The 15,245-nt window shown below is 37.2% G+C and overlaps 1 protein-coding gene across 2 annotated transcripts in view; it reads left to right on the top strand.

Annotated features, from left to right (window-relative positions):
- The first annotated feature begins 1,486 nt into the window (after nucleotides 1–1,486).
- The window catches only part of ADGRF1 (adhesion G protein-coupled receptor F1), a 66,618-nt gene continuing 52,859 nt past the window's right edge, over nucleotides 1,487–15,245 (top strand). Inside the window, exons 1-2 of one of the 2 annotated variants that reach the window (XM_072642376.1) lie at nucleotides 1,487–1,674; nucleotides 1,800–2,112. The gene's annotated coding sequence lies outside the window, so the exon portion shown is untranslated. The remainder of the gene's footprint in view (nucleotides 1,675–1,799; nucleotides 2,113–15,245) is intronic. The other variant, XM_072642377.1, reaches the window with a different exon arrangement.

Below are 15,245 nucleotides of genomic sequence, written 5' to 3'. Positions count from 1 at the left end.
TGTTGAAGAGATTTGCCCAGCATTACACTGCTAGTAAAAGTCAGAGGCGGAATAAGAACCAAGGTCCTTCTGATTTAAAGCTCAGTTCTCCATGTCACTCTCTCTCTCAAAGTATATGTGATTCATGATCCACCTCTGTCCTATTCTTCCCCTTTCATCCAAAGATTCTGGGTAAGGACTTGGCCCAAAGAGGTTCAATTTATCTCTGATTTGTTGCCCCCATTGTAGAGTTTTGCTCTAAGGAAATCTCCAAATGCCTACTCTGTCTAAGGGCCCTTTGTCAAATGTCTCCCATGGTGTTCTTTATAACACTTGTGGATAAGGTAAGATTAATTTAAGATTCTTGGCTATCATTAAAAAAAAAAGACTATGGGTATATAGGTGCTCAGAATGGAGATTGAATTAAAAAACAGGTGGAGGAATAATAAATTCTGATTCCCCAAAGAAACATTAAAGAAAAAATTAATTGCCAGACTACTAGACTTTCCTTATTCCCAGATCTGTTTGGACAGAATGGAGAGTAAGGACTACTAAAAAATTGTTCATTTATCTACCAAATAAAGTTTGAACTTCTTAATTTGGCATTCAAGACCCTTCCCAAGTTGGCCTCAATTTACATTTCAAGGCTTTGTGAACTTGAGCCTCCATTCAAACTAAATTACCCACCATTCCTACAACATGCTTTGTGCCTGCCTATCTCTGGCCCATTCCTTCTGCCTTTCCTTCTGCCTAGAATACCTTCTTGTCTCTTATTTCTGCATATAAAAATCCTATTTGTCCTTCACACAGGTTGTGTGCTGTGATCATTCCAGTCAAGTGATCCTTCTCAATGCTGAACTTCTACAGACCTTTGTTCACACTACTCACAAACCTTTGATCACTGCCTCATATTAATTAAATATCTATAGTGAAACTTTCCTTAATAGGACTCTGGGAACCACATTTCTTTTAATAAGGTCATGGGTGAAGGGGTGGGGGAACAAAACCATTCTTTTTTTAAAGCTGTCAGCAGCAATGGTGACTGTGGAGGAGGTAATGACAATGGTCTTGGATATAGGCCATGTAGGGCAGATAAGGTACTTCCTTGATTCTGTATATTACATAAAAGATTGTGGATGGCCATAGTGACTTTTGGACACAGTCAGTTTATTAGTAATGGGGCAGCTAGGTGGTGCAGTGGATAGAGTGCAAGGTCTGGAGTCAGGAATACTCCTCTTTCTGAATTCAGATCCAGCCTCTGACACTTACTTGCTGCATAACTGAGCAAGTCAGTTGACCCTGTTTGCCTCAGTTTCCTCATCTGTGAAATGAACTAGAAAAGAAAATAGCAAACCATTCCAGTATCTTTGCCAAGAAAATCCTAAATGGGGTCCTAAAGACTTGGACACAACTGAAATGGTGGGACAGCTACAAAAATCCATTAGTAAAGGTTTGAGAGGTGCTGTGTGTGGTAAAATTGAATTCTTCATTATTTCAGTCAGAGGATTCTGAAGAAAGAGGAAGAGACCTTTATTAAAGAAGTTAAACAGGTTTGGCTCCAGGTTCTCTAAGAACAAGGACTAGCCTAACATACTTGTTCTTGGCATGTTCTGTATTTTTTTTTCTTTTGTCACGTTTCCTCCCATCAGTCCCATAAACCAGAGGCGCAGCAGAGAGGTGCAAATACAGTGTGAGGTGAGGTCTGAGGAAGCAGGTCATTTGGTTATAAGGGAGGGGAGAATACTTGCCTGGAGCAGAGGTGTTCTTTATTGCCCCAAAGTAGTTCACTTTCCCCCTCTCTGTTCATTTCCCTTTCCCAGGTTCAGAAACGTGCTCCAGCTCTGGACTCCTTCCTCATTTCAAAAATGATATTGACTCAAAGAGGAGGGAAAAGGTTTGCAGAGAATTCTTTCTCCCTTCCTTCTCAGAGGGGTGTGTCCTGGTTCTGTCTGCCTGGAACTACAGAATAATGTATTAGGAGGTACAGTAGGAATATGTGTGCCAGGTAGTGGCATGGTTTAGATCTTTATTAAAAAAAAAAATCTCCCTAGAAAAGGATAAACTGTGACTGCACAGGAGTTATGTTGGAAGCAAGGTCCCCTTTGGCTGCTCCCTGAAGAGAGGCACTCAGAGGTAAGCTAAACCATGCCCAATGAACCCTTCAGTCTCCCCTCTCTCGACATGGGCAGAGACAGCATCTTATTCAGCATTGTTTGTATCACTAGTGACTAGTACAATTTCTCGTATGTGATGGGTACTCAATAAATATTCATTCAATTTGTTGAATGAGTGAGTGAAATGAATGGAGGTAGTTACATTAAATTGTCCTGATTTTTTGGAATTTGTAGGGACAGAGCTCAGATGTGAAAATCTAGTTTTTCTTAGTGAGTTTGGGAAATGAAGATTCAGGCAGTATCATTATTATTGACTCTTTATAAGTCTGAGAAGAAAGAATTAAAAAGACGGAGTGGGGAGAACAGGGCCAAACCTAGGTAGCTGGACATGGGTAAGCCTCTCCAAGGGACTGTCCAAAGTCTGGCCGATCTTGCCTAACTCTTACATTTTATGAATGAAGAAGCTGTAGCACAGAATGGGATAGTAATTTCTCCAAGGTCATTCAGTTAGTAAATAGCAGAGCCAGGAACTGAAGGTAGGTTCATGGATTCCACATACAGCATTTTTTCTGAACTATATCCTCTGAGATATTATGTTATGTTATGTTATATATTATATTGTATTACAATATGTTATTATATATTATACATAAAGAGGTTCCCATTGATCTCTTTTCCTTTTGGGCCTTGCTTTTGGGGGATTAGTTCCAGATAATAAAGGTAAATGCTGTCAAAATCAGGCAGCTGGGCAGCTCAGTGGATAGAGTGCTCAACCTGAAGTCAAGAACAGACCTAACCTTTGATACTTAGTAATAATGGGACCCTGGGCAAGTTACTTAATTTTGGTCTCAGTTTTGTAATCTGTAAAACAGAGATAATGACAAAATTTACCTTCTAGGGTTGTTGTGATGAAGAAATGAGAAAAACATTTGTAAAGTACACAATCTTAAAGTATTATATGAATGCTATTATTAGCTATTATTAATCTAATTGTCTTGGTAGAAATAGTTTTTACAGTAGAAGTTCCCGATGTTGATGAGATCACAAGTCCAGATATATGTATACCTAGCTATATGCATATGTATCCAGATATATATGTATGTATGTACATGACTTGGACTCATAGTTCATATATCTATACACATGTGGATATCTGTGTGTGTATACGTGTGTCTGTGTGATATATATCTGTATATGTGTAAATTTATACATTTTGTTCTTTGATCATTTCAATTGTGTCCAACTCTTCAAAACCCCATTTGGGGTTTTCTTGGCAAAGATACTGGAGTGGTTTGTTATTTCCTTCTGCAGCTTATTTTACAGATGAGGAAACTGAGGTAAACAGGGTTAAGTGGCTTACTTAGGGTGACACACTATTAAGTGTCTAAGTCCAGGTCTGAACTAAGAAAGATGAGTTTTTCTGATTTCAAGCTCAGTGCTCTAGCCACTGCTCCATCTAGCTGTCCAAATATACATATGTATACATATATACATATGCATACAAATATACGTGTGTGTATGCATACATATATACATATATGTGTGTATATATGTATATATATGGACATATATTTCTCTTGGTGTATATATTTATATTTTTAATGTATTATTTCAACCAGTCCCAAGATTTCATTAGTTAGGGAACTCTAGGTCAGGAAATTCCCTTAACTGATACAGAATGGTACCTCATTGGCAGCTTGAGTCTCAAAGATGATTTCCTCAGGTTTTCCTGTAGTTAGAGTTGGCTCTGCTCACTACCCTAAGACTAATCTTCCCACTATGGCTAATCATGCTAACTGTTCCCTGGATCCCATTTTCTCTCAATTACTCTCATTTTTCATTTGCATTTTCTATTTATCCTTTTCCTTTGGTTCCTTCTCCTCTGTCTACTGACATCCAGTACCTGACAACCCCCCAATCTTCCCTTGATTTTGTTACCCCAGTAAGCTACTGCCCATCTTCCTTTTCCTTTTTCCTGCCAGTTTCTTAAAAGTGTAATTTATTTGCTCTCACTATTAATTTGTTCCTCAACCTATATTTATCACTTCCGAAACTGTTGTCTCTATGGTAACCAGCTGCACATTCCCCCTCAGACCTTCAGTCATTTTGATATCCACCAGCCTTTTCTTAGCCTTCACCCTAGGCAATCTCATACACACCATTTCAATTCCATATCTTACTCCCAGACCTTTCTCAATAAAGATTCAGGCTTGAATTTCGAGCTGCCACTCACTTACTAACTTAAGTAAAAAGTTAATTTACTTTCCCAGAGTCACACAGCTAGGACATGTCTGAGGTGAGATTTGAACCCAGGTCTTTCTGACTCCAGGTCTGGTGCTGTATTCACTGTGCCACCTAGTTGCTCACAAATATGGGCAATGATAATATTAATAACAACAACAATCATAGAATTACATAATGTTTTAAGGTTTACAAAGCACTTTACAAGTATTATCTCATTTTATCCTCACAACAACCCTGAGATATAGGTGCTATTACCATTCCTGTTTGCCTCAGTTTCCTTCTCTGTAAAATGGAGATGTTAATGGCACCTACTCGCAGGGTTGTTGTGAGGATAAAATGAGACAATAATCACAAAGCTCTTAGCCCAGTGCCTGGTACGTAGTAAGTACTTTACAAACGTTGTTTAGTCATTTTCAGTCACGTCCAACTCTTCCTGATTCTGTTGGGGTTGATTTACTCTTTTTTTTTAGTCATGTGTAACTCTTGGTGAGCTCATTTGGGATTTTCTTGGCAAAGATACTGCAGTGGTCTGCCATTTCTTTCTCCAGCTCATTTTATAGATGAAGAAACTGAGACAAATAGGATTAAGTGACTTGCCCAGGGTCACACAGCTAGTAAGTGTTTGAGGCCAAATTTGAACTCAGGGAGACGAGTCTTCCTGTCTCCAGACCCAGTGCCCTATCCACTGGACCATCTAGCTATTCCACATAAATGTTAATTCTTCTTATTAATTGTAGGCATTGATGTGAAGGGATTATGGTGAATTTTTGCTAACTTCAGTATATAGCTTAGAAATTGCTTTAGGTTCAAATATTTTTATCTTGAATTTATTTGTCATTGGATCATAGATATATGGTTGGAAAGGACAGCACTGGCCATCTAGTCCAACCCTCTTGTTTTACAGATGAAGGCAAATGATATGGAGTTCTTGTCCAGGGTCACACAGGTACTAAAGACTTCAGCCCATGTCCTCTGACCCCAGAGCTAGTGTGCCTTTCTTATAGAATTCAAATGCAGAAAATAAAATTCAATTGAATGAATCATAGAATGTTAGATCTAGGAGGTGGTTTAGGGATCACCTTGTCCAAACTCCTTATTTCATAACTGAGGTGAGTAAAGCCTGGGTGTCTTGCCCAAGGTCACAGTGCCCTAAGTGGCAGATGGAGGAACACTAAGTAAGGGCTTCCGTTTCAAGTTGTCTGTTCTTTTCACTAAAGCTTGATGAACTTTCAAATTGTCGGGATTATGGATAAGCAAACAGAATTTACTGTAAATATGAGCTATGCTTATACCTACAGGTATATTTTGCTTAATGGAATAGTCAAATTTGCCAGAAAGTAGACTTGTATAAAGCAGATATTATTTTCCCCTCTGGATTTTTCCCCTCCAAAGTGACTACTTGTGTGTCCTACTTAGTATTATGGTAGTAAGAGCTTCCCTATGTGATAATGTGGAAAGATTCCTAGGATTTAGAGTTCTTGGTTCAAGTCCTGATTCCTCTAATTGTGACCTTTTGTGACCTTGAGCAAGTCATTTCTCTTTTCTAGACCTCAATTTTCTTTTCTACAAAATGCAGGGGTTGGAACAAACAACCTCTTAGGTTTTTTTCTAGGTCTTAATCTAGATGCTTATGACCTTTTAGACTATTGATTAGAAAGTGGGCTAATTTTTTGGGGGGGACATAGCTTCATAATAAATCTCTTGGTTATGAACTATGTATGCATATGTATATGTCTCTATGTCTCTATCTGGGCAGCTAGGTGGTACAAAGGATAGAGTTTGGGGCTTGAAATCAGGAAGACTCAGCTTCTTGAGTTCAAAGTTGGTCTCAGATATTTACCAGTTGTATAACCCTGGGCAAGTCACTTAACCCTGTTTGCCTCAGTTTCCTCATCTGTAAAATGATCTGGAAAAGGAAACGGCAAACCATTCCAGTATCTTTGACAAGAAAACCTCAAATGGGGTCACAGAGTCAGATACAATTGAACATGACTAAACAACATGTCTCTACCCATCTATAGATTGATCATGTAACATCCTTGTATATTGCTGAACCAATAAGTGAGAAAGATAGCAAGAAAGAACAGATAATATGGCAGATTTGTGGGACTGACATAGACTGAGACTTAGTTCCTACATTTCTAATAGGGAGTAACTCGGCTTAAAGGCTTAGGTTAGTTCTTTATCAACAGAAAATAAAGATATTTACAATGTATGACGAGACTTTAAAGCTAATATTGATGGTAGATGTTGAACATGAAAGCCCATAGGCCAGTACAAAAATAAAACTGAGAAATATGGTTCTTATTTACATATATCTGATAGTAAAGATAATTTTATAAAAGAAGCATGGTCTCTAAGTTCCTTAAGGGCAATGATTGTATCTTGTAGATATTTGTGTTTTTGGCAACTAGCACAGTAGTCACTTAAAAAATGCTTGCCAAACTGCTAGAGTCATCATACATGAGGATGTCATCATTAATCCTTCACTAACAAGACACACTTTTGCATCACCAAAGTAAATGATGAGCTTGCGCTGATTCATCCATACAATTCTGCCTGGTCCTCCTAATGGTCATTAGCAGATGTCTTCAAGACAATTAGTTAGCCAGGGACAGGAGTGAGGATGCCTTTGATCCTAGCCACCAGAGGGGTTGAGGTTAGTGCATCACAAACTCAGGAGTTCTGGGCTGCAGTGGGTGACTGTGCAGATTGGGTGTCCACATTGTTATTAATTAAGTTTGGGGATTCTTGGGAGTTATCAGACTGCCTAAGGAGGAGTGAAGCTGTCCAAGTCAGAAATGACATAGGCCAAGGCTCTCATGACAATCCATAGTAAGACTGAGCTCATGAGTAACCACACTCCCATCTTGGGTGAGATAAGGACACCCAATCTTTAAAAAGGGGGAAAAGATGGAATGTCTTGCATGTAGAGGTATTCCATAACTGATCATTTAATGAATCAAGATATTACAGTAGGTAGGGAGTTAAACTGGCTAAAATTGAGATAGATCAGGCTCAAATCTAAGGATACAACATTTATTAAAGCACCTGAGAACAGTTCTTTCATTTCCTTCCCAATTTTTGCTTGGTAGGAGTTATGGCAACATTTGAAGGATTAACGGGATTAACGGGTGATCACACAGATAGAGTAGAGAAAGGAGGCAGACACAGGCTCATTGAAAGAAAGTACTCGAGATGACCAAGGAAAGAGGGGATAATTGAAAAAAACCAAACAAACTCTAATCATTATGAAATGGTTGGAAATACTCAATGTGGGAGGCTTTGTAGAGGTATAATAGTTTAGGGCTAGGTAGTCTGATAACTACATGTATCAAAGAGAAATGTGATATAAGAATTTCCATGTAGTTCCTAGGGAGAAGAGTTGGATGGTGAACATATATTTGTCCCTTTTCCTATGCTTAGAATGAGTTATCCAGGTCAATAAAGCTCTTTGCTTCATCTTTGAAAGGCTCAATTCCTATGATCATGTCATCCTAACTTTCTACCAGATCTAATAAAGATAAGCCACGAGTGGAACATATGTTTGAGTGGTAACAAAGTGAAGCGAGTTGAAAGTGTATATTCTCTGGCTTGGAAATATAATTTTTCTTTGTGAAAGAATGATTGGCTTCTAAGTGGCTTAGATGGAGGTCAAACCTAGAATCTTGCTTATATTAAGAACATTCTCTAATCAACTGAAATGATTATAGGATCATAGATCTAGAAGGGACCTCAGAGGTTATCTAATTCAACTTACTCATTTTATAGATGAGCAGAGGTCCATGCAATTCAGGTTAACTACTTTCCATTTCATATTCTTTTATATATACCTATACACACATATGTATATATATATATGAATGTATATGCATGTATATTTGTGTATGTATATACACATATACATACATATAAACACAAACATAAATACACATACACAGACATATATAATAGATTTCATATTGCTATATTTTCTATAGTTAGCTATTTCATCGAGCTGCCCATCACTCTTTCTAAAGTACCTTTCACCATGACTGCTCAGATACTTTTTTTTAGAGAAACAATTCTAAGGGAAGACCAAGTTCTCTGGACTTTGATTAAACAAAATCAAATGGGGAAAAACAGGAAATAAGCATGACTTGAAGTTTCTAGGAGTGTCATGTCCTTGTTGCTAAGCTGAAGGCTTGGCTGGGAAAAAAAGGCTTGGCATCTTCACTGAAATGCTAATAATTCTCATTTAAGGGAATCTGCTGTAACTCCAGGCCATACCAAACCTCAAGTGAGGAGACAAAAATCTCTGGTAACAGAGGTCTGGAATGGAGCCAGTCTCTCAGTACTGAAGCCAGACTTTTTATTTTTTTTCAAAACTAAATTGGACCAGGTTTGTCATATGCAGGGAATGAACACCAAGAGGCTGCTGGAGCAATTGCTGGGTTGAGAAGGAAGAGGAAATTTTTCTTAAAAACAGGCAAAGAAAGCCCTTCAAAGATATCTGTAAACAATCAATTAGAGAGCAGTTATTAAGTGCCTACTGTGGGCCAAGCACTGTGCTAGTTGTTAAGGATAGGAATTAAAAATAAAATAAAAACCAAACAATCCCTACCCTCAAGGATTTCTATTCTATCAGGGGAGACAATAGTGCCAATATATGAATATATACAAAATATGTAATATAAAAAATAAACAATCATTTTGAGAGGAGGGCACCTAAACCTGGGAGGATAAGGAAAGACTTCATGTAGATTATGAGTGGGTCTCATATTGCTTGTCTTCTTAATGGTTAGGGGAAGAACTGGAGAGAGGGAGAGAATTTGGAACTCAAAATCAAAAAGTGAATGTTAAAAAATAAACATAATTTAGACTGTGATACTTGGCTGAGCTTTGAAAGAAACAGAATTTGTATCAATGAAGAACCGAACTCAGTAACTAGGAGGTGGTAAGACATCAGAGAGAAAGGCTAATAAAACACAGTCAGAGATGGCTGTCTTGCTCTTTATATTGAGAAATAAGGCAGATAGATCATCAGACTAGAAGGCAGGTTCACAAACAGTCCCTTAAAGTCAAAGGCTTTATTTGTACCAGTGGTAGGATGAATCATAAGGAGAATCAGGACTAAAAAAATGTTTTGCTACTTATCAATTTTAGGTTTCTATGAATATCTTTTGTATATCAGTCATATTTTCCACTGTCTTACTTCTCCTACCCTCTTCCAGAGAGCCATTCCTTTAGAATATCACTGAAAATGAAGAACTTAAGTATATATACTTGAACATATATACACATAAATGTAGATATATACACAAAATGCAAAGGTATATATCCATATAAATATATAATATACATGTATTTTTGTTGTTATTGAATCATTTCAGTTGTATCTGACTTATTGTAGCCTTGTCTGGATTTTTCTTGGCAAGGATATTGGAGTGGTTTACCATTTTCTTCTGCAGTTCATTTTACAGATGAGAAAACTGAGACAAACAGGATGACACAGGGTCACACAGCTAGTAAGTGTCTGAGGCTAGGTTTAAACTAAGGGAAATGAGTTTTCCTGACTCCAGGCCCAGCACTCTATCCACTTCTCCACCTAGCTGCCCCACATACGTACATATACTCATGTATACTCAAATGCCTATATGTATACATACAAAGATGATTAAGTAAACATACAGATGTGAGCATATATATGTATATGAGAATTTTGCTAATATCTATTAATGCCTGAATGTAAGTAGGTAGACAGCAGGGATTATTTAATTTTTGTTTTTCAATAAATCAATTTTAACATTTATTAAGAACCTACTATGTCAAACACTATGCCAAATGCAGGGGGTATAAAAAAAAGGCAAAAATAATCCCTTTGCCTAGCACAGTGCTTGGCACATAGTAGGTGATCAAAAATGTTTGTTGATTAATTAATTGGATGATTAGCAACTTAATAAATTTGCCCATATTTTAGAGACTATAATGGGTAAAGGGAGGGATTTGGAGTCAGGAAGATTTGAGTTCAAGATTTGCCTCTGATGCAGAAGTGACAATAAACAAGTCACTCAACCTCATAATGGAAGAAATTCCCTAAAATGAAAAGTTAGAAACTTGTTGCTGGTTAATATCAGTGGAGGGAGTTTCTATACCTAGAGTTTGCTATATTGCGGGTATCAAACTCAAATATAAACAAGGGCTACTTAACTGTACATAAGGATCCCTGCAGGCTTAGAAATCCACACATGCTGATAGATTTCTTTTTTTAATTATTATTAAGACATCAGCACATTAAAATCAGATAGGTACTAGATTTTAATCTAGAACAGGCCACACTTGCAGAGTGTTGTAGGCTATATGCAGCCCATAGGCCACATATTTGACAACCTCTGTTCTACCCCAATGAAAGTATATATTTATACTACCCTCTTATTCCCTGCCTTTTTTAATTTCAGAGGAGGGATAGAAATTTATTGAGACATTACAGGCATATTTTGAAAATTGTACCACATAAGCAATTGTTCAGTAGAATTTTCATTCATTAATATGACTTTTCACAAAATAAATGCCCATGCAATGATGAAGAGAGAAATTTATTATCATTAATATATGAACTTCAGAAAGTCATGTTAGGAAACAGCCCTTCATTGTCCTCTGTCATGCTGAGCACTTTGAAGAACCTTTATCCCGGTTCTATATCTGTGCTTAAACCAGGGGTCTTTTTAATTTTTTCAAGTTATAAGGAACTGAGCAATTGACTAGGTCTGTTTTCTGGGGAAGGACAGCTAAATACAAAGAGGCTTATCACCAGTAGACTGCTTACTTGATGATGACATCTTTGGCCATAGCAACCCACGAAACAAACAAACACCAATACCAAATGGCCCTTGATTCAGTATAGCCTCCTTCCACTTCTCTAGTAATGGTGCCAGAGTGAGAGAGAGATAGGCAGAGATAGAGAGACAGAGAGAGAGAAACAGAGATAGACAGAAAGAGAGAGAGAGAGTTAGAAATCATGTGCCTTTCATACTATTTATAAATATTCATTTAACTTATGGCACTCTGAATGACAGCAGATCCTTGTCTAGTGACCAATATATAGACATGTTGCTAGAGGAGCAGTCTCCTGTCAGACTGGACATTCCAGCTACATATAAAGCTAGGAAATTAAAGAAAGCTACAGTTAAACACAAGGATGCCTTGCACATTCTCCTTGGAGAAACAGCCAAAGTACTTGGTATTTTTATCATACGTTCAAACATCATTCACTGGACTCAGAAATCCTGTGTTATAATGCCCTTGGTAAACGTTTGCCAAAAGAACACCTAATAGATAATTGTGGCTTATGAACCCATTTCTGTGGCAAGAGATAAAGAACTTATTTAAAATTACTTGCTAAAACCTTGCAAATTAAATTAAAATATACTTTAATATTTACTGAATTCAATGCAAAGGTGCACATAGAGGATGAGATGGAGAAATGTATAGAAAATTATGTCCCAGGATTAAGAAACAAAGGAGTCCAGAGACTTGTAACTTGTCAAGAAATCTTATGTCTGTACATGTCAAGAATACTTTGTCCAAGAAGAGGGTCAGAAGGTGCTAAGGGTGTAGAGTACTGAATAATATCACAAAAATGAAATTGATTTTATCTTATAGGCAGGAAGTAACTGGTTACCAATGTGGGAGTCATTTCTAAATCAACTGTGAAAGTCCAATACTAGTATTGACTTTTTAGAATAAAGATCAAAAGTAACCATTGTTTGAGGTGATACAAGGATTAGTCACAATTGGTCACAAGAAAAAACATTAGACATACTAAGAAATTCATGGGAGATACAATCCAAGAAAGAACCCAGGAATGGGGGCTTATTGACTGGAAGTATTTGTTTGGCCAGATGAAGACTCTGGAAAGCACTAAGGAGTCCCTGGTTTTGAAAACTCAGATGTTCCCTCTTTGGTAAAGATGTATGTATGCTAATGGTCAGACATTTTGGAAGCATGTCTGTTGACTTTTGATTCCTCTGTATTTTCTTTGAAGTTCAGGGTGATGACTCCCCTGAACTAAGTGAATGATCTATGTGCTTGGTTAAAGTGATTGTTGACCCCTCAAAAGGTGCCTTTCCTTTTAAGAATGCAGATCTAAGAACCTATGATAGCAGGCCCCCCTGTGTATGTGGGGGTGCTCACTGATACAGTCAGTTTACTTGTGTTAAATTTGGTTTTCTGCTTTACTATTATGATATTCAACAATAATATCCATTGAAGGACTGAACAACAGATGAAATGTTTGCTTAACATTTAAAAAGAGAAAGAAAGAATCTAGGAATAAAACTCATGGCTTCAAATTCCTATTCCCAAAGGTACCAAATATCGATAACAAGTAAAATGAACTAGAGCTCCTAATACAAAGAGACAAATTTGATCTCACAGATGTCACTAATACTTGATGGCATAAGACCCATTATTGCAATATTGTTCTGCTAGCGTCAAGCTTTGTAAGAGAGGGAATTTAGAGGCAGGTTACCCCAATGCTGGCACAGTAATATAACATGACAAAAATGATGGTGGGCTTCAGTTATCCAGATATCTGTCTTCTGGAACTTTCTCTTTGGTAAAAGCATAGCAGCTAGGATTTTCTTGACTTGCTTTAATAACAATTTTGTTCTTCAAAAAATGGAATCAACAAAGGGCATCTGATTCTCACCAAAGAGAAACTGGTTGTCTCATGGAAATGGCACAAAAGTTGAGCGGAAGCTACCACTCAGTCTAAATCTCAGTTTGTGGTATAAAGTTTTTATTTAAACTTTCTAAAAATTTTCATTTCCAAGTTCTTACTTTCCCTCCACCCCTCCTCCATTCTTAAGAATGCAAGCAATGCAATGTCCATTACACATGTGAAGTCATGCAAAATGTATTTCCGTATTAATCATGTTAAAAACAAACAAGGAAAATAAAGAGGAAAAATATGTTCTGATCTGCAATCTGCACTCTGGAACCATCAGTTTTATATCTGGAAGTGGAAAAGATTTTGCATCTTGAGACGTTTGGAGTTGTGGTAGATCATTGTATTGATCAAAGTTACCAAATCTTTTGTAGCTGATTATATTTACAGTATTGCTACTAAGTATAGGTTATTCTCTGGGTTCCACTCACTTCACTTTGCATTGGTTGATATCAGCTTTTCCAAGTTTTTCTTAAACCATGCCTTTCATCTTTTCTTATAATATAATAATATTCCATGTGATATAGACTACACGAGATAAAGAAAGCTTGAGTCAGAAATAGAGTCTAATATGCACAATCTATTTTGAAAAAGAGAATTTTAACACATTCAGAAGGATAGGTTGGCTCCAATGGATTAAAACTCTTCAGGGAACTCAGTCCAGGAAAAATGAGACTCTATAGATGTATACAAACATGTGCACAAATACGTAAATATATAAATGTAAATTAGAGTATCAAAGAAATAAAAATAATACCTAACATTTTTATGGCATTTGGTATGTGCCAGGCACTTTGCTAACCACTCTACAATTATTATCCCATTGGTTCTTCACAACAACTCTTGGAGGTAGGTGGTATTATTCTTCTCATTTTACAGTAAGGAAACTGAATCAAACTGAGGCTAAGTAGCTTGCCCAAGGTTATACAGCTATTGTCTGAGGCTGGATTTGAATTCAGGTCTTCCTGATTCCAGGCCTGGCACTCTATTCCACTGCCATCCACCTAGGTGCTCTAAGGAGAGGACTGGAGAATAAGATAGTAATAACTAAGGATGGAGAGAAGTCAGAAATACAAAATCTTTTATGATTTCTATTTTATCTATAAAAGAGAATGGTCTCTGAGATGCAACCTAGATAATTAAGTAGATTCAGAAATGATTGCATGGTCAGACTCAAGAATTAGTCATGGATCAATGTTAATTAGGAAGGATATCTTCAGGGAAGAGCTGTTCTTCGTCCTGTGCTATTTAATATTTTTATTGATGACTTGGAGAAGGCATAGATAGTATTCTGCCTCCATGCTTATAAAATTTGTAGATGACGTGAAGCTGGGAGGAGTATTTCTCACATACTGCATGACAGAGTTAGTACTTCAAAAAAAATTAAACCCTGACATCTACAACAGTGGGTCAAATCAAATAAGATGAAATTTTATAGGGTTAAGTGCAAAATTTTATACTTGTATTCAAAAAATTTATGTCACAAGGACTTGAGTGCATCTCACAGAGTTCTGTCCTGGACCCTTTTTTCATCCCCTTCTATACTACTTCACATGGTGATATCATCAGTTCCCACAGATCTAATGATCATCTATGTGGATGATTCTTGACTCTAATTTATTCAGTACTAACCTCTGTACTGACCTCCAATCTCATATGTACAACTGTCTATCAGATATCTCCAAATGGATATCCAGTAGACATCTTGAACTCATCATGTCCCAAACTGAACTCAGTCTTTCTCCTCAAACCCTTCTCTCTTCTAAACTTCCCTATTCCAACAGAAGGCAACACCATCCTCTTATTCCCTCAGGCTCACAATATAGGTATCAAACTCAACTTATTATCTCTCATCCCTAGTATTCAATCCGTTGCTAAAACCTATTGACTTCACCTTTGCAACAGCTCTCCAATATACACCCTTCTTTCCAAGGATACTGTGACCACTCAACTCCTCATGTATAGACTATTAATTAGCATTCTGATTGGTTTTCCTGCCACAAGTCTCTCCCTACTCTGATCCATCTTCCATTCAACCACTAAAATGATTTTCCTGAAGTACAGATATGACCATCACATCTCCCCCCACTCAATAAACTCCAAGCGCTTCCTAACGTCACCAGGATCAATTACAAAGTCCTCTGTTTGGCCTTCAAAGTCTTTTATAAGCCACCTCCCTATGCTTTTCCTTTCCAGACTGC

The sequence above is a fragment of the Notamacropus eugenii genome, chromosome 2, assembly GCF_028372415.1.
Source record: "Notamacropus eugenii isolate mMacEug1 chromosome 2, mMacEug1.pri_v2, whole genome shotgun sequence".
NCBI classification, from domain to species: Eukaryota; Metazoa; Chordata; class Mammalia; order Diprotodontia; family Macropodidae; genus Notamacropus; species Notamacropus eugenii.
This window is presented reverse-complemented; position numbering and strand designations above follow the sequence as displayed.